Source organism: Schistocerca americana, chromosome 9 (genome assembly GCF_021461395.2).
Source record: "Schistocerca americana isolate TAMUIC-IGC-003095 chromosome 9, iqSchAmer2.1, whole genome shotgun sequence".
Lineage (NCBI taxonomy): Eukaryota > Metazoa > Arthropoda > Insecta > Orthoptera > Acrididae > Schistocerca > Schistocerca americana.
Window position 1 is genome coordinate 65,581,661 of NC_060127.1, and position 26,890 is coordinate 65,608,550.

The 26,890-nt window shown below is 39.2% G+C and overlaps 1 protein-coding gene across 1 annotated transcript in view; it reads left to right on the plus strand.

Annotated features, from left to right (window-relative positions):
• LOC124550940 (uncharacterized protein CG43867) overlaps positions 1-26,890 on the plus strand; it is a 396,962-nt gene that overhangs the window by 310,397 nt on the left and 59,675 nt on the right. The gene's annotated exons all lie outside the window — the stretch shown is intronic.

A 26,890-nucleotide genomic window follows, 5' to 3' on the forward strand; every position in this document is an offset into this window, starting at 1 on the left:
GTGGTAGTAGGTCACAGTAGTTAGGCAGAGATGAGGATGATGACAACATCAACAACAACATTCTGTGTTTTAAACAATGCCTGTACATCATCCAGAATCTGCTGAACAATGGGAGAAATGATGGCAGCTAGAGAAATTAGAGAGGCTGGCTAGACGGGTGAACAGCATTCTCAAGAAAGTATAATGTTATAGGTGTCACAGTTTAATGATGTGAAAAATTGCTAAAAACTGAACAGTGCAGAAGGGAAGGAACAGGAATTTTTGTAAGGTAACTGATGTGGTAAAATAACTTTTCTCAGTTTGATGGGGAAAAAAATTCTCACATTTTCAGTTAAAAATGTTTCATTTCAATTTTGACAATTAAGAATTAATGACCTATGAATTACAAATAATCTCTGTGATTAGACATTTGACTGAAGAACGCATTTGCTCACTTTCATGGCAAAATGTCTCACTCAGGTGGTTCAGACTACACATCCACTGTACGAGACCGCAGTGCTTGTCACACTGAGTTCACCTCGATTGTTATTTAGGTGGATGCAACAGCGTCTTCCAAAGAAGGAAGTGAAAATTGTGACTTATGTGGGTCATCACCAAATGCAGAAATATTTTAAGGTACTCAAAGCATACTAGTATGAGATGTGAAAGTACTTGGAACTAGCTACCAACTATTTTAAATGTTGCAGATAGTAAACCAAAGGCAGCTGATCCATCCTTTTCCACTACTTTTCATGCAAAAAGATTGTTTTTGGTCTTTGGTTTGCAAATCACAACATTTTTGCTTAGATGCTGAGAAACATCTCTAATTAAATTTAAAAGAGTAACAAAGTTTCATAAAAAGATATTTCTTGTGCATGTACGCTATCATACAAAATCTCTCTCTTTCCTATAGCACTGTTCAACTTGTCACTGGCGACCACACTGCTTCAGTGACATCATTGAACTAGTGCAATGTAACAAAAACGTTAGAGATAAAAATATTTAGTTTAGATTTCTTTAATCTTTGTGGACAATTTTGTTCAGTTACCCACCAAAAATTCTTTAGCTGACATCCTCTTCCCTTCAGTTTCCCTGCTCAGTCTTCCAGGTTTACCTAAAAAAGGATGAATGCCTGATTTTTGTGAGAGAGGGCTGGGGCAAAAGGTCTGGGACCCAGTGCAGGCTTGGAAGGAATTGAGTGCAAGGAAAATACTGAGAAGAAATGAAATTAGTGCACAGAAAGAGAAAAAAAGATAATTAACATAATACAATAGCAGACGCACACATAAAAAGACTACTTGTGGAAGCTGTAAACTTAGGAGGAGGCAAAACATTTGGCCATTTGCTATTTCAGGGGATGAAGTTTTAGTACTGCTGACAGGCACAGTAATAGTACAAAAGTCATAGTGACTGACCTCTTGTTCTCAACCTCGTCCCTCTTTTCTCCATGATGAGGAACTGTCAGTTCTGGAAACATGGAATATGTTTGTTTCTATTTTTAATGTGTCTATTGGCAGTAATGGAGTTCCTGAAAGTAAGTACTGGCTAGCCACACCAGATCCTTGTAATTTTATTAAAAAGACCATTACCATTTTGAACTGAAGCTTTTTTCATCTCGAGGGTGACGGACAGAGTCACTAGAGGCATTAAGTAAGGTGCCAGCTTGGGGGTAAATCGACATTGCAGGCCTGCTGCGAGCAGTGGATGAAGTTTCAAAAAACTGTTACTGACTGTGTCTCATGTTCAAAGCTTATCGTATCTTATTTTCAAAGCTGATGTTTTTGTTAAGTTTGGTTTATATATACATTTGCTATCAACAGTTGATTTGGGATTTCTTTTTGTTTATCTCTCTGTTTTTTCATTTGTGAGTTTCATTTCTGTGTTGATAACAATAAAAGATTTTAAAGAGAATCAGCAGTTACTGAATCTACTAATCAGGGAACCTTTATATAACAATATTTATTTGTATGTTATTAAAAGGCACTCAAAGAAGGAGAACTTCAATGTCCATTGCTACTGTTTTATCCAATTATGACTTTTCCTACTCTGATTGTTGCTTTGTCTCTCCTTCCTTTCTTTATGAACACACCTTTTAACCTGAACAATACAAAAATACTGACATTTATATTTATTTATTTATATATTTTTAAAAATATGGTTTATTTTGCATTGTACCTTTGTAAATTTTGTTAGTGAAATATTTCTAAATGAAACTTTAAAAAATGGAAGAATAAATTTCTGCACAATCACATGCAGCTATTGTAACATTAGGTCTAACTTGTATTACACATTGAGTAGTCTTTCATCTGCAGTTATAATTTCTTTTCTGCATTATCAGTAATTCCTTATATCTACCACACCAATCTCCACAGAAATTTAGTGCTTTCCGATTAACTTATACCATCTGGTGCCTCTTGTTTTCAGAACTGTAGAATCATTGACAGTGGATGATAGCGTTTTGTACTGGGATCATCACTAAACAATTCCAGATACCGTTGAGTGCTGTGTTACTAGATAGTGTATCTGAGCAAGGGATTAATTACTCTTGGCACTTAGCTTCCTCTTCATTGGAACTTTTTCTGATTAACAGCTAAAATGTGTTTGTGCAGCAGTCTCCCCAAAGGACTCTGTACACACCAAAATAAGGGACTAAAATATGAATTTGTCATATATGTTCCAGTTGTATCTTAATGATATTTATTTCAGTGAAATTGAAATTAATTTAATCTGTTGTTGAACTTTCAGGGCTATCACACAAATGTAATTATACTTTTAACATATTTTTCAAAGTTCAAAACTGCTTACACATACGAGCGTGTTTTGTAGCTTTTTGTTCTTGCTATACTCTTGGCTTTATCATTCTGCTACGAGCTGTAAGCACTTAAATCTCAGCTCAAAATCTATGCAAGCTACATGTGGCACGCTAAACTTGTCTCATAAGCTATGCCTGAACACCTGTCAGAGCTCAAATGTAACATCAGCCAAAGTGCTATATCTGCACCTTCCTCGAGATTAACTTACCTACAATTTAGAATGAAAATATGCACGTATTATAAAACTGATGAGATTGCCTACTAAAGTGACAGAAAAATGAATGTAATGAGAAATACCCTCTATAGTCAGAAAGCATGACTGGAATGGCTGCATTTACATTGCAGAAATTCCCATGCATAGGATTTACAGCTACCAGTAAGTATTTAAAGTTTCCATTTCCCTTGCTTTGTTTGGGATGCATTCAGACCCATCTCTGAGAGTTGGACATTTCACCTCATGGTGTGTGTGATAGAGAGGGCTTCCACTACCACTATCATTTTCCTCCTCTAGCGTTCAATCCAGTAATGGTATGCAGTAAGAATGAGTGCTGGTAAGCATTTAGATTACCCATAATGTTTCTGATTTTCTCAAAAAATTGGTTCAAATGGCTCTGAGCACTATGGGACTCAACTTCTGAGGTCATCAGTCCCCTAGAACTTAGAACTTATCAAACCTAACTAACCTAAGGACATCACACACATCCATGCCCGAAGCAGGATTCGAACCTGCGACCGTGGTGGTCACACAGGTCCAGACTGTAGCACCTAGAACCGCTCGGCCACCCTGGCCAGCTCTGATTTTCTCATCCCAGTCATTTTGCGAGGTGTATGTGGGAGGAAGTAGTATGTTGTATGTAAACGAAACAGATTTCTGTGCCAGTCCCTGATTTATTGTACCATTACACTTTTCGATGATCGTCATCATTGCCTCCAGATGAAAAATTATGTATTTGTACTGCAGCAGGCCAAGTGAAAAACAGCTTATGTTTTCTCTTTTGGGGTAAAGCAAATGTCTTTGTATGGAAGAACAGTGAACAAATCACATGCAGTGAAGAGTACATACATAAAATAGCAGTGCGCAGCATTTTTTTTGTTTTTAAATTAATAGCTGCAAAACCCATCAATGTTTGCTTATGTGATTTTTGAACAACCACTGGAAACAGTCACATCAATTAAATTGTTGGGAATATGCATAAGGAATGGTTTAAAGTGTAATGATTGTATAAAAGTAACCACCCATGGTCTAGGGATAGCATCTTTGATTACTAATCAAAACTCCCTTGCTCCTAGCTTCAACCACACAGTTGAGCACTCCACAAACCAAACATCATCATCATCCTGGGTTCAAACTCTGCTAATGCTTAAATTTTGAATAAAAATCATCAGTAATGGTGGCTGCAGACTTCTGGCATAGAAGTAAACGTCATTCAGCCAACGGCCTTGTCAAAGAGGGTTGAGGAGTGGACAGAGGTTCAGGGCACTCTCTTGCCCTTGGGATGGGAAACTGCCCTTAAAGGTGGAAGAATCAGGAGTGATCAGTGCCCTGAGGATGGAGATGGCAGTGGAAACCACTGTGGTAGAGGCACATACTGTGTATCCACAGGACATGTGGCCTGTAATTGGAAAAGTGTCATGATGATATTTCCATTGGCCAAAGATTCCAGACTATTCACCCATTTATATCTCCAGGAGGCTGTGACAGGTGAGCTGATAATCAGAAACAGGTTGAATAACCATTGAAACAATAATGTCCATGAGTCAGGATGTGGAATGCCATAGGTTTGAATGTGGTGGGGACGCTAGAAAATCTGAAAAGGGAAATGTTAAGATTGAACCTAGATATTGTGGGGGGCACTGAAGTGAAATGGAATGAAGGCAATGACTTCTGCTCAGATGGGTATAGGGCAATGATGAGGATCATTGAAAAGTGTAATGGTACAATAAATCAGGGACTTTTGCGGAAAATGGTATAATGGGAGTAGGATTTGTTATGAATAGGAAGTTAAGGCACTGAGTGACTTACACTTCACTGACATGGTTGTTCTCATCAAAATAGACAACAATATTAAACCAACAACAATACTTCAGTTATATATGTTGATGTCACAAGCCAAATGTGAAGAGATAGAAAAAGTATATGAGGATGTTGAATGGGTAATCAACATGTAAAGGGAGATAATCATGGGGAATTGTAATGCAGCTGTAGGGAAAGGAGTAGAAGGAAAAGGTTATGGGAGGAATGAGAGAGGAGGAGGAATGAGAGAGGAAAAATACTGATTTAGTTCTACCATAAATTTCATCAAGCAGTAGTGATTACTCTGGTCAAGAATCACAAGAAGAAGAGGTACACTTGGAAAAGGCCAGGAGATATGAGAAGATTTCAGATAGATGACAACATGGTCAGGCAGAGATTCCAAAATAAGATATTGGATTGTTAAGGCATATCCAGGAGCAGCACAATTTAGTATTGATTAAGAGTAGGCTGAAGCATAAGAGATTAGTTAGGAAGAATAAATGCACAAAGGAGTGGGATATAGAAATATTAAGGCATGAAGAGATGCACTTGCTATTGTCTGAAGCTATAGATACTGTGATAAGGGATAGCTCAGTAGGCAGTTCAGTTGAAGAGAAATGGACATCTCTAAAAAGGGCAATCACAGAAACTGTAAAGGAAAACGTAGGTACAAAGAAGGTAACTAGGTAGAAACCTTTGGTAATATAAAAAAATACTTCAGCTGATAGATGAAAGGGGGAAGTACAGAAATGTTCATGGCAGTTCAGGAATACAGAAATACAAGTCACCTAGGAATGAAATAAATAGGAAATACAGGGAAGCTAAGACAAAGTGGCTCAATGAAACATGTGAAGAAGTCGAAAAAGAAATGATTGTCGGGAGGACTGACTCAGCATATAGGAAAGTCTAAACAACCTTTGGTGAAATTAAAGGCAAGGGTGGTAATCAACAGGAATTCCACTGTTAAATGCAGGGGAGAGTGCAGATAAATGGAAAGAGCACACTAAAGGCCTCTATGAGGAGCAAGACTTGTCTGATCTCATGATAGAAGAAGAGACCAGGGTCGATATAGAAGAGATAGGGGATCTAGTATTAGAATCAGAATTTCTAGGAACTTCGGCAGACTTAAGATCTAATAATGTGTAAGAGATAGATAACATTCCATCAGAATTTCTAAAATCATTAGGGGAAGTGGCAACAAAAATGACTGTTCATGTTGGTTTGTAAATTATAGGAGTCTTGTGATACACCAACTGACTTTCGGAAAAACATCATCCATGCATTTTCCCAAGATTGCAAGATCTGACAAGTGCAGGAATTATCACACAATCAGCTTAACAGCCCATGCATCCAAATTGCTGACAAGAATAATGTACAGAAGAATGGAAAAGAAAATTGAGGATGTGTTAGATGGCAATCAGTTTGGCTTTAGGAAAGGTAAAGGCACCAGAGAGGCAGTTCTGACATTGTTATCGATAATTGAAGCAAGACTAAAGAAAATCAAAAATCATTCATAGGATTTGTCAACCTGAAAAAAGGATTCGACGTGTTAAATGGTGCACAATGTTTGAAATTCTGAGAAAAATAGGGGTAAGCTATAGGGAAAAATGGGTAAAATACAATATACACCAGAGCCAGGTGGGAACAATAAAAGTGCAGAAACAATAAAAGTGCAAGACCAAGATTGAAGCACGCAGATTTAGAAGGGTGTAAGATAGGGATGTAGTCTTTCACCCAAATTGTTCAGGCTATAGATCAAAGAAACAATGATGGAAATAAAAAAAGGTTCAAGAGTGGAATTAAAATTCTAGGTAAAAGAATATCAATAATAAGATTCGCTGCCGACATTCTTATCCTCAGTGAAAGTGAAGAAGAATTACAGGGTGTTTTGGATGTAATGAAAAGTCTAATGAGTACAGAGAATGGACTAAGAGTAAATCAAAGAAAGATGAAAGTAATGAGAAGTAGCAGAAATGAGAACAACTAGAAACTTAACATCAGGACTAAGGATCTTGAGGCAGATGAAGTTAAGGGAATTCTGCTACCTAGGCAGCAAAATAACCCATGATGGGCGGAGTAAGGAGGACATAAAAAGCAGATTAGAACTGTCAAAAAGGGCTTTCTTGGCCAAGAGAAATCTACTAGCATCAAACATAGGCCTTAATTTGTTGAAGACATTTCTGAGAATGTACATTTGGAATACAGCACTGTATGGTAGCCAAAAATGGACTGTGGTAAAACCGGAACAGAAAAGAATTGAAGCATTTGAGATGTGGTTTTACAGAAGAATGTTGGAAATTAAGTGCACTAATAGGAAATGAGGATGTTCTGCAGAGAATCGATGTGGAAAGGAGTATATGGAAGACATTGACAAGAAGAAGGGACAGGATGGTAGGACAACTTTTAAGACATCGTGGAATGATTTTCATGGTACTAGAGGGAGCTATAGTGAATAAAAACTTTAGGGGGAAACAGAGTTTAGAATACATCCAGCAAATAATTGAGGATGTAGGTTGCAAGTGCTACTATGAGATGAAGAGCTTGGCATGGGAGAGGTATTCATGACAAGCCACATCAAACCAGCCAGAAGACTGATGATGCTACTGTGCTAATGCAGCATTCTCATTCTCATTTGTGGATTCCTGTCATTGTTGCAACAGTCAGTTACTTTTGTGACAAATACAATAGATGTATTGTTGTAAATTTTTTGTTTCTACCACAAACTGACAGGGAAAGTTAACCAAGATGTTTTTGGTTAACAAGTGCAGTCTGATAACTGAACAGACTTCACATGTTGCACACAATGAGAAGAAATCAAAAAGTTTAAAAGTAACTTTGTGAGTACCCAGAGGGACTGTTATAGGGTTGTTATTGTTTACAAAGTATACTGAGGCACTGAAACATTATGACTACTCCGCTGCACGAGATCGAATGCCACTCAGTAGCACAGGGGCATGGGATGTGGTAAGGGAAGAATATCAGTGCAGCTGAGATGAACAGGAAAATATTCTAGTGATGATACATGTCGCAAATGAGGAAACTGATTGACAGAAGTGGCTCTGACAGAGGGCAGTTTGTTATGGCTTGGTACTTGCGAACAAGCATTTCAGAAACGAGAAAGCTAGTTGGCTCTTTGTGTGCTACTGTTGTGAATATTAAAGGAAAATGGCTGAAGGATGCTGAAAACACAAGTGGAAGCCAAGGTGTTGGGTGTCCTTGCATCGTGGGAGAATTTGGAAGTCAGAGGCTTGTCGGCTCTGTGAAGTGGGATAGGCAGACCTGATAATAGTGTACAATTCCGGTGCAGTTGCAAGTGCTTCAGAGCACACTGTTGTTCAGTGCATGTTGTCAAACATTAGGCTTGACAGCAGATGTCTCGTAAATATTCCTGTGTTAATCCCTATTACATCGTAGATTACAACTGCAGTGGATACAGGATTGTAGAAAATGGACAGTTGATAAACTGACATGTGTCTGGTCTGTATACTCTATCATATAAATGAAGAGCCTTTGCTCGAAATGTGCACAGTGTCACAGAAGTAGGCCGATGGGGCAGTAATATGCGGCGGAAGACATCCATCTGGGCATCCATGGGACCCATCACAGTAATCAAAGGTACTGTGACAGTTGTGAACTGTGTGACCATTATTGTGGCCCACTTGGATACCTTCACACTCGGTATCTTCCCTGACTGCAATGGTGTCTTCTGACAGCTTAACTGTTCATGTCACAAGGTCAGAATTGTGTGACAGTAGTTTGAGGAGTACGACAGTGAACTCGAGACAATGTCTCTGCCATCAAATTCACCTGATTTAAATGTGAAGAAACGCATCTGGGATCCTATTGGGCACTGACTTGAAGGCCATAAACAGCTGATCCCTAACTTGTCAGAATTGTGTGACCTTTGCATAAATATCTGATAACATACACTTCAGGAAACGTTCCGAGGACTTGCTGAATCTGTGCCACACACACTCGCTGCTGTATTTATTCCAAATTTGGATCAACACACTGTTAAACAGATGGTAAATAAATTGCCTGTAGTACAGTCAGTGAAAGAAGCTCCTCAACAGTTTCAGTCAGTGGTCTCAGCATGACTGCTTTGCACATCTCATTTGACTAATTGTGCAATGTGATTTTGTCTGTGCCTCTGTGATGATGCCTCAGTGTTGCCACAGTTCTATAGATGACCATTGTTTTCACCTGGAGCTGTTTGCAGTTTTCATTTGAAAGCTGGCAATAGCACTGCCAGGTATCGCGGATCTTCTTTTTCTGACTCTGCAGCACTATGTAATTTCAGGAGCTCCCTGATGCCATTCACAGATTGTGTTTTGTCTGTAGTAAAACTGCATTGCTAGAAAAATAGCAAATAGCAAAGACCTGCAGAAGATCAGCAGTTGATGCAAGAGCTGAAGCCTGTGTGTGTCAAGGTGAACTATATAGTTAAAATTTCAATAGGATACTTTCTGAGAAATCAGACAACATATTACTTCCTCCCACGTATGTTTCATTAAATGACCACAACTGGAAGATGAAAGAAATTGGAGCTCATAGAGGCAGTTACTAACAGCACTTCCCAAGCACCATTTGTGAGTGGAACATGGTAGGGAACAATGACAGTGGTACCAGAAGTATCCTCTGCCATTCTCCTTGAGGTGGTTACTGGTGTCTGGATGTAGATGCAAACCTAGAGGTAGTTGGTGGTGGTGATAACTGCACCACTGGCAACAACAGTAAAATATTCCATTCTGCAGGTAGATATGATGATGACAAAAGAAAATTAGGTCAGAAGGGTCATCGACTATTCCTTTGCAATTTTGAAATGTAAGATTGTTAGATTAGATTAGATTAGATTAGATTAATACTAGTTCCATGGATCATGGATATGATATTTCGTAACGATGTGGAACGAGTCAAATTTTCCAATACATGACATAATTAAGTTAATTTGACAACATAATTAAGTTAATATAACAACTTTTTTATTTATTTATTTTTTTAAATTTTTTAAATAATTTTTTTGTTTGGTTTTTTTCTTTTTTTCTTAATTTATATCTAAAAATTCCTCTATGGAGTAGAAGGAGTTGTCATTCAGAAATTCTTTTAATTTCTTCTTAAATACTTATTGGTTATCTGTCAGACTTTTGATACTATTTGATAAGTGACCAAAGACTTTAGTGGCAGTATAATTCACCCCCTTCTGTGCCAAAGTTAGATTTTATCTTGAATAGTGAAGATCATCCTTTCTCCTAGTATTGTAGTTATGCACACTGCTATTACTTTTGAATTGGGTTTGGTTGTTAATAACAAATTTCATAAGAGAGTATATATACTGAGAAGCTACTGTGAATATCCCTAGATCCTTAAATAAATGTCTGCAGGATGATCTTGGGTGGACTCCAGCTATTATTCTGATTACACGCTTTTGTGCAATAAATACTTTATTCCTCAGTGATGAATTACCCCAAAATATGATGCCATATGCAAGCAGTGAGTGAAAATAGGTGTAGTAAGCTAATTTACTAAGATGTTTATCACCAAAATTTGCAATGACCTTTATTGCATAAGTAGCTGAACTCAAACGTTTCAGCAGATCATCAATGTGTTTCTTCCAATTTAATCTCTCATCAATGGACACACCTAAAATTTTGAATATTCTACCTTAGCTATATGCTTCTGATTAAGGTCTATATTTATTAATGGTGTCATACCATTTACTGTACGGAACTGTATGTACTGTGTCTTATCAAAATTCAGTGAGAGTCTGTTTACAAGGAACCACTTAGTAATTTTCTGAAAGACATTATTGACAATTTCATCAGTTAATTCTTGTTTGTCAGGTGTGTTTACTATACTTGTATCATCCGCAAAGAGAACTAACTTTGCCTCTTCATGAATATAGAATGGCAAGTCATCAATATACACTCCTGGAAATTGAAATAAGAACACCGTGAATTCATTGTCCCAGGAAGGGGAAACTTTATTGACACATTCCTGGGGTCAGATACATCACATGATCACACTGACAGAACCACAGGCACATAGACACAGGCAACAGAGCATGCACAATGTCGGCACTAGTACAGTGTATATCCACCTTTCGCAGCAATGCAGGCTGCTATTCTCCCATGGAGACGATCGTAGAGATGCTGGATGTAGTTCTGTGGAATGGCTTGCCATGCCATTTCCACCTGGCGCCTCAGTTGGACCAGCGTTCGTGCTGGACGTGCAGACCGCGTGAGACGACGCTTCATCCAGTCCCAAACATGCTCAATGGGGGACAGATCCGGAGATCTTGCTGGCCAGGGTAGTTGACTTACACCTTCTAGAGCACGTTGGGTGGCACGGGATACATGCGGACGTGCATTGTCCTGTTGGAACAGCAAGTTCCCTTGCCGGTCTAGGAATGGTAGAACGATGGGTTAGATGACGGTTTGGATGTACCGTGCACTATTCAGTGTCCCCTCGACGATCACCAGTGGTGTACGGCCAGTGTAGGAGATTGCTCCCCACACCATGACGCCGGGTGTTGGCCCTGTGTGCCTCAGTCGTATGCAGTCCTGATTGTGGTGCTCACCTGCACGGCGCCAAACACGCATACGACCATCATTGGCACCAAGGCAGAAGCGACTCTCATCGCTGAAGACGACACGTCTCCATTCGTCCCTCCATTCACGCCTGTCGCGACACCACTGGAGGCGGGCTGCAAGATGTTGGGGCGTGAGCGGAAGACGGCCTAACGGTGTGCGGGACCGTAGCCCAGCTCCAGCTTCATGGAGACGGTTGCGAATGGTCCTCGCCGATGCCCCAGGAGCAACAGTGTCCCTAATTTGCTGGGAAGTGGTGGTGCGGTCTCCTACGGCACTGCGTAGGATCCTACGGTCTTGGCGTGCATCCGTGCGTCGCTGTGGTCCGGTCCCAGGTCGACGGGCACGTGCACCTTCCGCCGACCACTGGCGACAACATCGATGTACTGTGGAGACCTCACGCCCCACGTGTTGAGCAATTCGGCGGTACGTCCACCTGGCCTCCCGCATGCCCACTATGCGCCCTCGCTCAAAGTCCGTCAACTGCACATACGGTTCACGTCCACGCTGTCGCGGCATGCTACCAGTGTAAAAAAACTGCGATGGAGCTCCGTATGCCACGGCAAATTGGGTGACACTGACGGCGGCGGTGCACAAATGCTGCGCAGCTAGCGCCATTCGACGGCCAACACCGCGGTTCCTGGTGTGTCCGCTGTGCCGTGCGTGTGATCATTGCTTGTACAGCCCTCTCACAGTGACCGGAGCAAGTATGGTGGGTCTGACACACCGGTGTCAATGTGTTCTTTTTTCCATTTCCAGGAGTGTATATTAAGAACAACAAAGGACCCAAGACTGACCCTTGTGGAACCCCATTCTTGATAGTTCCCCAGTTTGAGGAATGTGCTGATCTTTGCATATTATGAGAACTGCTTATTTCAACTTTCTGCACTCTTCCAGTTAGGTACAAATTAAACCATTTGTGCACTGTCCCACTCATGCCACAATACTTGAGCTTGTCTATCAGAATTTCATGGTTTACACAATCAAAAGCCTTTGAGAGATCACAAAAAATCCCAGTGGGTGGTGTTCGGTTATTCAGATCATTCAAAATTTGATTGGTGAAAGCATATATGGCATTTTCTGTTGAAAAAATATATAACAGTGTGTGTGTGTGTGTGTGTGTGTGTGTGTGTGTGTGTTTGAGAAAGAGAGAGGCAGAAGCCTAGAAGTTAAAGAAGTGTCACACTTGGATCTCAAATTATTAACTCTGCTCTGGTTGTGTAGCACACACTTTCTGTTGGTATGGCAGTTCATTTAGGGTTGGTGGCTTCCCATTGAGCAAATGATTTGCTGACCTCTAGGTTGTGTGGACAAATATTATATAGTGTTTCCTCATGTTTGTGGCTGATAATGTTGTGTCCGTACTGGTACGAAGTGGCACACACACTTCAACATTTATTAGGTGGTTAAGACATGAGCGTATTTATGACGGTAGTTTGAAAAGTTCTCAGAATAGAATAGAAAGAAGTGACGTACCTCTCTGAAACTTTTTATTTTTCAATGCAGTATCCCTTTGCGCTAATGCACTGGGTCTAGCAGTGTCTGATGTCTCAATCCCATCTCAAAAGTTAGATTCCTCCAGGCTTGCAAAATCAACTTTGGCTGTCAGTTTTTAGCTTGAAGAGAAGCTCCATCCACTGAGAAAAATTTTAAGCTTAGGGAAGAGATGGAAGTCTTATGGAGCCAAATTTTGTGAATCAGATGAATATTGCATCAGTCGGTATCTTAGATCACAAATTTTTGCCATGGCAATGAAACTTGTGTGAGGGCACACATTGTCTTGATGAAAGACAACTTCTTCCTTGCCAAACCAGTCCTTTCATGTACCTTTCACATATTTCCACCAGGAGGTTAGTGTGGTATTGTCCTATAATTCTTTGACCAGTGGGAAGATAATCTATCAGCAGAATCCCTTTTGCATCCTAGGAACTAATGCTGTGACCTTTCTTGCTGACTGTATTGCCTTTGCTGAATGTTGAATCACCCTATTTTCACTACTCTGATTGTTTCCAGAATGAGATTTTCACTCTGCAGCGGAGTGTGCGCTGATATGGAACTTCCTGGCAGATTAAAACTGTGTGCTAGATTGAGGCTTGAACTCGAGACCTTTGCCTTTCACGCGCAAGTGCTGTACCAACTTTCTGGCACACAGTTTTAATGTGCCAGGAAGTTTCATATCAGCACACACTCCGCTGCAGAGTGAAAATCTCATTCTGGAAACATCCCCCAGGCTGTGGCTATGCCATGTCTCCACAATATCCTTTCTTTCAGGAGTGCTAGTTCTGCAAGGTTCGCAGGAGAGCTTCTGTTAAGTTTGGAAGGTAGGAGACGAGGTACTGGCAGAAGTAAAATGGTGAGGACAGGGCGTGAGTCATGCTTGGGTAGCTCAGTTGGTAGAGCACTTGCCTGCGAAAGGCAAAGATCCCGAGTTCCAGTCTCGGTCTGGCACACAGTTTTAATCTGCCACGAAGTTTCACTCTGATTGTTGTTTGTCTCTGGCATATAGTAGTGGGCCCAAAATGTCATCTGTGGTCACAAATTGGTTCACGAAATCTTGTTGGTTGTTCTAAAAAGGGTCTGACATTTCCATTCTGATATATTTCTGACCCTGTCTTAAGTCACAAGACCTATCTAGCAGTTATTTTCTTATATCTGATTCCACTGTTAAAATGTCATATGCCCATTCATATGACATCATTACAGCTTCACTAGTTTCTCACACTTTCAGTTGGCAATCCTCCCTAACCATTTTATGCACTTTTGCAATAATTGCTGAGGTAGTGGCACATCATGGAGGATCACCATGCATATCATCATCTAAGCTGTCCCATCCAAATTTTGACTCATGTGTACACTTGACAAGATATGATATGAATTAGCTGAGCCCCTCAGAGTGTTCTGGAAATCAGCGTGAATTTCCTTTGGGCTCATATGTTTCTATACAAAGTAAGTAATCACTGAATCTCAGTTTATTCCGACTTAAAGAATCACAACAAGGAAACAACAATGGAGACATGCCTGCACCACAAATTTTTACCCAGAGCACTAACATGTCACATATTTACTCATAAATGATGACCTATTACTACACAGGAACCCTATTACACTATTGCTGACATATAGAGGCTATCCCATAAACTTTTCAAACTACCCTCATATTTACACTGTTTACAAGATAGATGTATTTGTACATAACCTCTGTATCATTGATAGTAAATGTTCCCCATTCCCATTAATACTGTAGATCATTGACAGTGGTTACAGTGTAGAATCACTTGCTAGCTGTTATCAGATTAGTTGGACATTCTCACTGAGAATCTTCTGAGATTCCCTGGCAGAGCTTGTTGTCAGTGTCTTAAAAAGATGCACGGAGCATTACATTTGTACACAGTGAGTCGAAGTATTTTCTGGTGGCATCCATGGTGCCACCTGTTGGAAGATAGAGAGCTCTGGAGAGAGTGAAGCTCACAGGGGCACACTGTTTAAAAGTTTTGCCTTGGTGATGTGTGTGGCACATAGTTCACTGTGTGCAGTCGACAAAGACAACACAATTCTACAGATTGGTTCATGTATTTGTTAGTTTTTGGGTATTTTTACCTTTGGTCTCTGAATCAGTCTGAATGTTGAAAACTAATTTTTTTCTATTGCTCTCAGTGTAAATGACTAGACCCAGCTGGACGCCTAATAGCAATATGGACAGTTGATTTGCTGGGAAACTTTCATATCATACAAAACTAATTTTATTTACTATTACCTATAAGTCAAGCAAATCAGCAAAAATAAATATTACTAAATTAATGCGCTTAAACAGTATCTCTTTTGTACAGTAACCTTTGTAATTTATTGCTTGTAATATAAATGATAATAATGTCAAATAAACTGTGCATTTGACATACACTTAATACAAATATGGTTCAAAAGATCTTTCCTAATGTCCTTATTAGTGACATAATATTTTTTTCTTATTTTCACACCGTTTACGTTAATTTCTGTCACCTTGTAAGAAATCCGGCACCCAAGTTCTCCCATCAATTCCGCCTCTGTCACCTCTCATATTAAGGATCTTGGTCCCACTGTTCCTGGTAAGTTGTCCACAGACTGCATGCATTTGTAGGCAACAAACTGTATGTGTCCATATGTACGAGTATATAAGTGTTGCAGGATGCATTATGTAAGACCTCATTAAACATATTTTCAGCTTTTGAGGAGAAAGCTTATGCTTTGCTTTGTATTTTCACACAGTGTAGGTTGGCACCAGAATTTGCAGTGTTTGTTGCTATGTAGAAGATTTCACCTTTTACTTTTGACTGTATTGCTGTACTATTCTGCAAGATTTATCACCACAACAAGCTTTCTCTGTGGCTATATGTGACAGATAATGCCATAGTTAAAGTGCTAGCAAAAGCTAAATGTTACAAAGCACAACACAAATGCAGCCTTATGTACTTAAGTGTTTATGTAACTTGCTTACTAGCATCTATTGCAGCCATGAATAAAAGCAGTTCAGCATGACTGATCTGTGTGCCTCATGAGTACGATTGATAATGACCCACAATGTATCACTTATTTTGGTAGAGTGTTTTTGAAAACACAGTTGCAGCTATTTTCTCTAGATTTGCGAAGGAACAAGTGTAAATGTTCATGAACAGAACAAAAATATTTTTAATGGCATACGTCATGTGCTCCTCAGAAAGATGTTACTAATTGCAGTAAAATGCTATTTCATCTGTTTAAAACCCTTCAGCATAATGCCCTATGGAAACAGCTGAAAGATGCAGTAGTCAAATTTATATGAAAATTTAAATTAAGAGGCATGTTAAAAAAATGTCAAACCTTTGGTTAGCAGAAATATGTTTATTGATACAGAGGGGCAGAATCTTAATCCTCTTCAAAGTAGTCTCTTTGACAATGAACACACTTCACCCAGCATTTCCACCTTTGTTAGACACACTTTAAGAAGACACCTTTTGGAATGGTAACCAGCTAATCCATCACATCCATGTGATGTCATTATGTAATTCAAATGGTGTTCCTTTCAGGGGCATAAACAGCTTGAGAAATAGATAAAGACACACAGAGCAATGCCAGATGAGTAGCGAGCATGACTAACTGTGGGAATGTTGTGTTTCACAAAGGAAGTCTGAATCAGATGCACAGAATGGCTGGGTGTGTTATTCTGGTGTAGCTTCCAAGTTTTTGCTACCCACAGATCCAGCCATTTACACTGAACAACAACATGAAGCTGACGAGTGACCACCTGGTAGTATTTCCAAGTAACAGTTTGTCCTTGTAGTGAGTATTTGTGATGCACCATTGTTAGTTGAGAGTTGAAGATGCAAACAGTAACCCAAATTCCTGAATACTGTGATCACAGATTGTGAGACACTGGTTTGTGGATGGATATATTGTTGGATAAGGTCATGTTGACATGACCTTATCCAACAATATATCCATCCACAAACCAGTGTCTCACAATCTGTGATCACAGTATTCAGGAATTTGGGTTACTGTTTGCATTGTCCAGTATGTCCTGTGTGATATCTAGATCATGTTGTGTCTGCTCCATTGTCAGCAGTTTTGTTACAAATTTTTCTCACACTCTTCATGCACAAACTGTTAGTCAAATTTGAATGTACCAATCTGATGCTTACCCCTATCTTGTTCACAAGTCCTTATTCAGATATATGATGCTCTTTAAAGGTCACAGTTGCTCAGTGACATTGTCATTTCATTTTGTTTAGGGTCTGTCTGAAAACGGTTCGTTGTCCACTGATGTCCACTCATCTCTGAAGCAGTTGTACCACTTATTTATTCATGAGTAGTTCACAGCACTGTTCCTGAACATCTGTTGAATTTTGCAAATAGTTTGGCAATGTTTTGACAAGATTTGATGCTTAATCACTGCTCACTTTTTCTATCAATTTACGATTTATTGGAAACCGAGGAAGGCTCACTACACATTACCACTCATAGGCCAACTACTGGCAACTGAAGCTTTCTGCTGGTGGGAATAAATTCACAACTGCACAAATAAACCCTCTCACATCTCCACCAAGGAAAGGCCCCTGCACTTCATTTGTTTATGCAGGAAGCAAGCAAGTTAGATGCCTTGTGAATACATCTTGTGTTTGATTGTTTTGAAACAAACATTATACGTTCATGTATAAAAATAAATATGAAAGTAACTCTGTCTGTCATTTTTCACAAGTAAACTGAACGGATTTCAATGAAATTTGGTATGGAGATAGCTTGAACCCTGAGGCTACTTTTTCTTCTTTTCCCAAAAAAGAGTCTGCCTCCTAAGAGGGTGAAGTAGGAAGTGGAACATATATTCTTGAAGAGCTCTCTGTGCATGCACAACAATTTGTAGGAGAGGGGGGGGGGGGGGGGGGGTTATGTTCATCGTTTGCTTGGCGAGGATTTTACAAAAATGTAGCACTGGGGAAATGTTGCAGTGATCATGGCTTGCATAATGTAAATTATGCTCAAAGTGTTCCCCTTAACCAGAAGTGTATCAGATCATTTGAAGAGTCTAGTTTAAAACTGACCAAAGCAAAATCTGGATGACAAAGGTCATCAAGAATGAGCAAATTGTAGAGAGCGTAAATTGTTATGTCTGTAACAGTCATAACCTCTCCATTCATAAGTGTGAAAGTTCTTTAAATGTGCATAGTTCATGATTGCACTGAATTCTGCAAAAAGATCTTAAACTGAATCCTTACAAAATCCAATTGGTGCAAGAATTAAAGCCTCAGGATGCCAGATATAGGCTGCAGTTCATTAATGATGTGACTGAGTTTCCTTCATTTAACGTCATCTTGTTTTCTGACAAGGCTCATTTTCACCTGAACATTCAAATAAATAAGCAAAACTGCTGCTACTGGAATGACATGAATCTTAGACAGATGCATGAGAAACCTCTTCACACGCCAGAAATTATTGTATAGGCTATGATGTCAGCTCGAGGAATAATTGGTCAATACTTTTTTGAGAATGAGAGTGGTCATGAAGTTACAGTGAATTCGGAACATTATATGACAATGTTAAATGACTGTTTGGTGCCAGAATTGCAAAACTTTCCTGGTAATAACCAAAGTAATGATTTCAGCAAAATGGAGCCACAGTACACACGTACAATGAATTTATGCTGTGAGTTCATGAAATTTTCCGTGGTGAATTGATCTCCTGGAGGGGGTGACTTAAATTGCCCACCATGCAGTCCAGATTTGAGCCCCATGGATTTTTTCTTATAGGGATCAGTTAGATCTAAAGCATATGTCAGTAATCTGACTTCTCTGGACCAACTGAAAGAAAATATCCATAGTGAAGTGGAGCCAACTAGCCATCCCATTGTCTACATGCTGAGCTTTCATGAAAAAGTTTGTTCATAATTTAAAAGAGTACTGTTGGCTGGATTGCATTTAAATGAAGTTATTTTCAAGAAGTTAATTCTTAAACTGTATATTTCAATAATAAATAAAGATTTTGTTGATGGACTTCAACCTCTATTTTATTTTGACACTTCAAATATAAACTTTCTTTTGAGACACACTATTTTTTTAACATCAGTGAACATAAACAATGTTAAAAATGATTAAATTTGCTACATAATCTACACATTGTATAATGTATATTAATAACACACTGCATACATGCATGCCCCAGCCCATGTTCACCCTCATGGCACCGATGCAGGGGTCGCAAATGCCATGAGAGGGCGCTAGGGTCACAAGAGGGCATCGGTATACAAACACAGGCAGAGCACACAGAGACCATTGGCATTCATGCAGTGGAAGCGTTGGGAGTAACATGGCTAGCTACTCATAGCACAAAATGGCTGAGATGCATTTGATTTATGGTACAATCAACTGAAATGGACTAAAAGCTGTGCAACTCTATTGTAAGAAATATCCCAATAGAAAGAGGCCATGCTACACATTATTCGCTACCCTGCATTGCCACTTATGTTAAAACAGCTCATTACACATGCACAAGCTGGATACTGGTTGCCAACGAACAACACAGACCGTTGCAGTGGAAGAAAGCATTTTCGAAAGGGTGCAATGTATGCCATCAACAAGTACACGAGTGTTTCCTGCACCACTGATATCCCCCAATCTTTCATGGCACATTGCATACAACGAAGGATTGCATCTGTTTCATTTTCAATGTGTCCACACATTGCAACCAGAGGACTGCAACAAGCACATGGTATTTGTGCGGTGGTTTCTGCAGGAATCTGCTGCAGACTGAAGCTTCACAGTTAGTGTCCTCTTCACCTATGAGCCTGTGTTCTCGCTCGAGGGTGTGATGAATGTTGACAACATGCTACAAGTATGCATGCATCACAACACAAATTTACTATTAATGAGTGTCTGTCGTCATTGGAGACTGTTTAATTGGGCATGCACTTTCCTGGACCGACTTGAGGGTCACACATATCTCTTATTCCTGTGAGAGGTACTGCCCAACATGCTGAGTGATGTTCCTAGGCCTATTCATCACTGCATTCAATTTCAGCATGACAGAGGCCCCGTGCATTTCAGCAGACAAGTGAGGGCAAATCTGCAGGCAACCTTTCCCAGCCACTGGATTGATTGTAGTGGGCCAATCACATGGTCACCACAAACATCTGATCTTGTCCACAGCCAATTTTTTTCTGTGGTGGTATCTTAAGAGCCTTGTGTATGAAACACCTGTTTCATTGCAGAGGACATAGTGGAAAGAATTGTTGCATCAGCAAGATGTCTTTGAGATACACCAGGTATCTTTGAGAGGGTGCGCCATTCTATGCAGCATTAATGTTAGGTGTGCCTCTTTGCACCTGCACAAAACTTTGAGAATCTCCTGCAGTGAGTGTCCATTTGTAGCATGTGACTAAATACCTGCATGCCATTTAGTAGCCCCGGATTTCCTTTGCAACCCCTGGTTCCTATATGTTTACTGATCCTTGCTGTATGCCCTATGTGCCATGTCAGTTTGTAAATGGTTTTTGAATCATCCTGTATAGCTTACAAGTATTTACAGTCATTTTCCATTTACCTTCAATTTTTTCACTACAGTTTGAAGAAGTCAAAGAAATAAATAAACACTGATGTTGAAAATTTGGTAAGGTGCACTATCTGACATTCAAAGTTGTAAAATCCTTAATTACAATGTTATACTAGTAAAATGTTTGTGCTGAACCAGATAACCACACAATAAATCAATGTCAGCAACGATCCATAAGAATAACTATGGTCATTGAAGTGTTTTGTTGCATTGCAGGGTGAGGTGATTTGCCTGTAACCTCAGTGTAGCAATGAGGGAAAGGTCTCATCAAAACATTGTGGCAGATCAGAAGGTGATCACTCTGTGACGCTTGTAAAGGCTGGCAGCGGAGTCGGAGGACTGCTCTGTAATGTCTGTAAAAGCACAGACAAAACTCTGCTCTAGTCATCTACGTAAACACTGGCCTGATGCAGTGATGTAAAACATCACTTCTGGGTCCCACACTGCTCGGTCATGTGTGTTCCAGCTCCTTCACTGCTTTGAATTCACTTATTTGTGGCTAAATACAACAGTCTTTTGTATTGAGTGTGCAAGAGTCCATTTCCAAAAATTTCTTTAATTCTGTCGCTCATGTCTTCATTAATTAATCATTATCTATGACTCACTGACAGAGAAGAGTTTCTACGTTGCATACTAAAATCTTCATGGAGCTACACTTAATATTTCCAATTGCTGGTAAGACACTATCTGTAAATTTGCTGCAACTGCCAGCAAATTGTGATATATCCATTGCAATGATCCCATCATTTTTGTGTGTCTTAATATTTTCCACACAATTTGTGGCAGATGAAGTATTTACCAGACTGACCATATTTGAGTTACATTTACTCAATAAGGTGCATTTTTCTCCCCCTTTATTTCTTATTTTCTGCTACTCGTACTGTGGTTTCCTCTGCGTTTCTCTTTATCTATCTTATTTCTTTTTCTTCTTTTCTTGCTAATCTTCTCGTTCTTCTTTGTCTGCTCTGGTACACATCCTCTTCACCTTCTTTCCTTACTTGTCTTCTGTTTCTTCATTTTCTTCATCAGCATCTTGTAATTGATTTGTTTGATGCCACAGACATCAACAATAAAAAGAATGATGTGTGATTTGCTGCCCATTTTATTCATAAGGCATAGTGGTTTGTTGTAAGAATTATCAGATCATTCTACAATTCTAGCTTTCAGCATTCTTTCAATTTTTCTGTTTGCTCAGCCACAGGAATAGGATACAGCCTGATGTAAAATGGTTCATGCTCTTCCACATTCACAAATTTTGTTTGAGCCTCCTTTAGGTTCCTCCAAATTTATCAAAATGTATCACATCACTGTCATTTTGTTTCACAACCTGTCCCTTAAATGCGACTTTCTTCTCACCCTACTCGTATTCGACCAGTGCATAGTGAGCACAAAATTTGCACAAATATCAGGAACAGAAAGGATGCTTCAGTCACATTCCATATGGTTACTCTTACTTTTCAAGTCACTTCATTTGAAGTGTCTCCTACAGTCTTGCACCTCGTTTGCTGTAGTGTCTTCAACAGATTTGTAGGCTGACTCTGTTTAAGCTCCTTCTTGTTGCCCCCAGCAGTCTCTGTTCTTTGGATTCTCCATCAACGGTTCACATTTCTCCAGACAAGCCATCCTCCACATTCTACAACATTCGTTACTGTCATTCTTTGCCAAGATCCCATATGTGAGGTTCTTCTGGTTCCTCACATTGGTTGAAGATCACAAATAGTTTTTTTGTTACAGTATCTCAGTTAATTGAACACTCAGTTTCATAATCTGCATTTACTAATGAAACATATAATTGTGGCTGTGACCAACCAGCATAGACTCGAAACTGTCATACCAAATTACACAATAGTGGCAGAACAGAATCTGCAGCAAAGGCTGACCTGTTCCACACACGGTTGCCTTTGGTAGTTTCTGCACCATGTTGTCTGTTATGTCTGTACAGTGACATCACTCCCTTTGCAGTGATAATAAATTACACTGGAGAAGAATTCACAAGTGCTCAGTGCAGTTACTTTTATTCGTTGATAGTAATTCTTATATATAACTCAGAAAAACAATTCATGAAGATATGTTGGCATTCACTTGTAATCTGTGATTCTACTGCTACATGTATAAAAAGTGTCAGAGATTGTACAATTTGAAAGATAGACAAACTGAAGCATTAAACTTACTTTGGTGAACATCTATATAATAACAAAAACTTACTTTGGTGAACATCTATATAATAACAAAAACAATCAATTATTCACAAAATAGTTTAACTGGATAGATGAAAAATCTACTCACCAAGCAGTGGCAGAACACACATAAACGATGACTGTAATTGACAGGCTTATGGCAGAAGGGTTGAAGGGGAAGGAAGAGGGGTGAAGGAAAAGGACTGGATGGGTCTAGGAAAAGGTGTAGACTTCAGGAAAGTCAGCCAGAAACGTGAGTCAGGGAAGAGTTACTGCATGGGAGGAGAAGGAAAGTCTTTCCTAGTCATCCTGTGTGGTAAATCATCCCTGATCTGCAGTTCTGGCTGACTTTCTCCAAATTTACCCCTTTTCCTAGAGAAGGGACGTCTTTTCTTCTCGTCCCGTGCGGTAAGTCTTTCTGACCCGTGGTTCTGGCTGACTTTCCTGAACTCTATCCCTATTTGTAGACCTCTCCAGACCTTTTCCTTCACCCCTCCTCCTTCGCTTTCAACCCTTCTGCCTGAAGAAGAAGCCACTGGTTCTGAAATCATGCCAATTATGACCGTCTTTTATGTGTGTTCTGCCCCTGCTTGGTGGCTATATTTTGTATCTATCCAATTAAATTATTTATACATGAATATAGCTGTTCATGTTGCTGTATTTTGTGATGAATCAACAAAATGATATATGCATGAACGCTTCTGCTTTATGTTCATTTCTTATCACAAATGCATACTTATTCCACTTGTATCTATCACATTCCAACTTACTCATTGATAATTTCAAGCAGATGCATGTTTTGTATGTTTGTGGACTGTTATCTTCTTTCTGTTTAATTATTGGAAGTGAAAAAAATCTGGCCTACTTTTTTTTTCCTCTTATGTGTAATTGTCTGTTCATTTCTATCTTTGGCTGTCATTTACAATGTTAAATTTAACAATAGTGATTTATGTTTTCATGTCAGTGCTGAAAAAGCGTATTTATGTACTTAATTATATAATTCTGGTGATTTTTCGCATAGATTTTTGTGACTGTTTGTGGCCTGCTTTGTCATAGGATTTGTAATTGAAGATACATAAAAATTTGTATACATACATAATTTTATTTTTTCTTATTTACTAAGAAAAATATTCCTGAAAACTCCATTGACTGATATTATATTAATTAATTGTATTTAAGGCAATGTATTTCCTTGATAAATGCTGCATACAGCACAGGGGATAATAACTTTTATTATATCTTCATAAATAAAGAGAAAAGAATTATAATAGTTCTACAGATCTTAAATGTTTTAAGCTTTCATATAAAACTACTATACAATGTGGCATATTCATAGAGACATTTCTTAAGATACAATATTTGGCTGGTTAAGACATGGTCTCAAACCACCTAAAAACATATGGTACTTGTGTGCACATATAATGTACATTCCATCATTGATCATTACACAGAAATAATAGCCAATTCCCCCCTACCCCACCTCTCTCTCTCTCTCTCTCTCTCTCTCTCTCTCTCTCACACACACACACACACACACACACACACACACACACACACACACACACACTTGGGAAAGCATGTTTTATTTTTATCACTATAAGTAAAGTATGATTACTTGGAGAATTTTAATTTACTGTAAAAGATACCTGGGTTTTGGTGAACCTTTTGTAAGTGGAAAATTAGATATGAAATACAGTGCAAGCAGAATAATTCATAAGCAAACAAGTGAAAAATAATCTGTGCCCACCGAACAACTGTGCTTGGACATAAACACTAAATCATTATGCCCAGGGAAGCATCTTCTGTAGTTGGACAAAAAGGGAATGGAAGAAAGCACATTCTTCTTCTTCTTCTTCTTCGTTCTTCAAGTGTTGAGCATTTTCCTGTTACATACTCTTGTTCAGTGCCCCTTTTGCCTATGGTTGATCTTTATTTGGTCTCTCCACCTTCATTTGTCTACTTATTGATCTTTTCCCTATTGGTCAATAATTTATTGTTATCTTAGGCATTCTGTTTTCATTCATTTTTTGTGACATGATCTCTTCCTTTGCTGAAAGTGCATCCATATTTTTAAAAAAGGCATTTGACTGAGTAAATAATAAATTTGCACAACTAATAACCTTGATTCCTACTGTCTTTCAGCCAGTGCCCATTGGACCATCACTCAAGGTTATCCACCACTTGCCTCCCACACCTTTATTTCGTTTTGAATGCTGATCCATTTGCATATTTCTGTGTCTCTCCCAGTAACTCCCAATACAACTCGGGTTTCGAATGGTTTTTGCATTCAAAGTACATCTCTCACTGCTGCGAGAAAAAACTGGCAAAACACTCCGTCTATAACCTTACCATTTCTGGCACATATCGAGCTCAGTTTCGGAGATCCTATTTGGTCTATCAAAATTGCTCTAGGCCAATCTAATTCTTCTCTTTGTTTATTTTATGGTCCATCCAGTCGTTGTCTTCACACTGTTCTAAATACAAAAGCTCAACAATTTTATTTTTCCTCTGCCCACCTAGTCGAAACCTCTATCAAATTTTCATTATATCTCATCACATCTCTTAGGAGACTTTTATGAATAGTTTTATTTAGTCAAAAGCATTCTATTATGTTCCTGTCATTGTTTAGCCTAGGGTCTCATGTTTCTTTAATAGTGGCTTTAAATGTTTCGTCTCCATTTACAGTGTTCAAAAGCTTTAGAAAAGTCCACCTCATTCTGTTCAAATCCACTCCCATTCATTTCCTTTGAAACTCGTTCTTTTCGAGTAAATGTATCGTGCAAGACACAGGACAAGTGGCTCCACCTCTTGGAAGTTCCTGTGTAGTTCTGCTGCCCTTGTATTGGACAGCTATTTAGTTTCCTTACTCATTAGACCTGATGAGACTACATCTCGTACATCCAGCCTGCCTATACCAGTTGACCCGAGCTCCACTGACAGGGGTATTTATTGAGTATTTTGGTCTAAGAGACCTAATGCCTCCCATGTACTGAAATTGCATTTGCTTTGATTTTGTACCCCTCTTTATCTTTGGATCTATATTGTACTGAAAATCTGGCACAACAGTACAAATGTTGACAGTACAGAATGAGAATCTCATTTGGAAACAAACACGTGCCGTTCACTCACAGCACTTGCTGTTAACAACAGTAATGCCTACTTAACCTTCACCAAATTTGTATTAGGTACTGCTCAGTTCTGTCTCAAGTTCAATTATACAACAACAGTGATAGAATGCATGCATAATAATGTGACTAGAAGCTGTGTAGTCAGCAGGGCATGTGTGGGGAGAGTGGTAATTGTGGGTGATGCGGGCAGCCATTGCAGGGAAAATGCCGAGCACTGGAGGGGAAGTGTCATTCTAAATTGAAGCCTACACTCAGATTTTTGTAAATATTAAGTGGGGCCTCTCCACACCCACATTTGCATGATGAACATTCAAAAAGTACCGTCAAACGGGGTGCTTTCGGACACCGGGGCGAATTCGGACAGTATGGCTTATTTGCTCTTTGCCACTGCATAGAAACAAAGAGTTACTTATTTTAACATCTGTGCACCAGTTATTTTAAGTGCAAGATTGCATTTATCGCTTTCCACAACTTTTATTTTGCGTCAGTTGTTTCCCTAGGTTAATAATTGACGAACAGTCTCAGTGTTAAAAATCCATGCATTATCGTAAAGTGGAAACTTTCTATTGTTGCGTTATGTGGGAAGTTATTGTAACTGTAATTGTTCATGCGTTCAGCAGCTAACAGCATTGAGACAATTTATGTACAAGTTTGTCAAGTTTCTTCTGCAAGGTTATAAAATAATGACGGTTTTTGTAAAACTGTATACTGTATGGGGTGATTTCAGACAATGCCAAGAACATATAAGAGCAGGAGAGGTGCTACAGTATGGTGTAATTATGACCCGGAACTTTTAGATAAAGCTGTTTGTGATATTCAGAGCGGTAAATTATCTTACAGAAAGGCATGTGGTTTGTATGGTATACCTAAATCAACCCTACAAAATAAAGTGCAGGAAGCACATCCGCAAAAAATGGGAGGACAGCCAGTGCTAAATAAAGAAGAAGAAGAAATGTTGAAGCAAGGTATCTTGAGGGTTGCACATTGGGGATTTCCCTTCACTAAATTGGATATTAGATATTTAGTTAAAGGCTATCTTGATAAATCTGGCCGAAAAGAGAAGAAATTTCGTAATAATTTGCCAGGAGGAGAATGGGTGCATTTATTCCTCAAACGACAGTCAGAAGATCTTTCCATTTGC